This window comes from Dasypus novemcinctus, chromosome 3 (genome assembly GCF_030445035.2).
Source record: "Dasypus novemcinctus isolate mDasNov1 chromosome 3, mDasNov1.1.hap2, whole genome shotgun sequence".
Taxonomy (NCBI): Eukaryota; Metazoa; Chordata; class Mammalia; order Cingulata; family Dasypodidae; genus Dasypus; species Dasypus novemcinctus.
The window spans coordinates 112,224,116-112,225,610 of NC_080675.1; positions in this window are offsets into that span (position 1 = coordinate 112,224,116).

Below are 1,495 nucleotides of genomic sequence, written 5' to 3' on the forward strand. Positions count from 1 at the left end.
GTTTTGTTTTGAAGTCTTGGGCAGAATCAGAGTTAAGGGGGTAAAAAACTAGAATGGTCTAACAGAATCAACAGAATCAACAGGGTCAACGAAATGGCTCATCTTCATTACAAGTGTTCATGCAGCCAGTTTACTAAGGTGAGCAGAACATTTCACTGTCTCTGTATAATGCTGAGTGGCGGGGAAGCATACAGAGTTATACACATAGTGTGAGTACAGTCATCTTTTACAAAACACAGAAATATGTCTGGAAGGAATCACAAGAAACTGTCAACACAGTTTGCCTTCCAGGAGAGGAACTGGGGGCCAAGGAATGGGATTGGGAGAGAGACTTGTACCTTTTATGCCTTTTTGTATGTTTTTAATTTCACACTGAGAAGATTCATTGCTTATTTATAAACAAACAAGTAAAAATACATACTAAAAATGCATATCTATAAAAGAAACGGCCTAGGCATAAAGAGAAGAGTTGCTGGAAATACCCTCTGAGGTTTTAAGAGCAGTAATTTGGGTTGTGGACAGAGCCGGGGGCTTCCTTTTCCACTTCGAGGAAACTCTGGCGCTATGCCCAGGTAAACTGAAAGTCAGCCTTGCACGTCAGGGCGGGTGACACCACCAATGTTCAGAACCTAACGTGAAGCATGAAAAAGATATACCTGCCCTAAAATCTCTCTCCACGGTGCCTGACCTTCCAGCCATTTGAGTCATGCCTTTGCCTGAAGAACAGCTTCTCGAAAGTCCTTTAGAAAACACTGGGGTGGAGGGGGAGGGAGAGTCACGGCGTTACCACTTTATCACATGAACTGAGATAGTTTGAGGGTGACACACCATCAGTTGTTTTTTTTTGAGATACCGGGGGCCAGGGATTGAACCTGGAACCTCATTTGTGGGAAGCTGGTGCTCAAACACTGAGCCACATCAGTCCCCAGGGTTGGTTTCTTCATTGATTTGCTCGTTGTTTTTGTTTTTTTAGGAGGCACTGGGGATGGAACCCAGGACCTCCCATGTGGGAGGTGGGCACTCAGCTGCTTGAACCACATCTGCTCCCCTATAAGGAAGTTTTGATTGTGAGAAATATCTTTCTTTCTTCTTGCTTTTGAGTTTTTTCTGAATGTCCCTTACAAATATATGGGGGGAGTGGATATGGCTCAAGCAATTGGTCACCCACCTCCCACACGGGAAGTCCTCGGTTTGGTTCCCAGTCCTCCTAAAAAAGACGAGCAGACAATGAGTAGACAGATGAGGGAGCCATCTGGGTGTGTGTGTGTGTGTAACATATATGGGGACGCAGGTGAGGTTCAGTGGTTGAGCACCTGCTTCACATGTATGAGGTCCCGGATTCATTCCCTGGTGCCTCCTAAAACAAACAAACAAAAACATATATGCTTTTCATTAATAGCACTTATTTTAATTGTAGAAGTAATAATACATGATCTGGAAAATACAGACTACATAGCATACAGAATAAGCAAATCATAATTCTACCAGGAGAGTT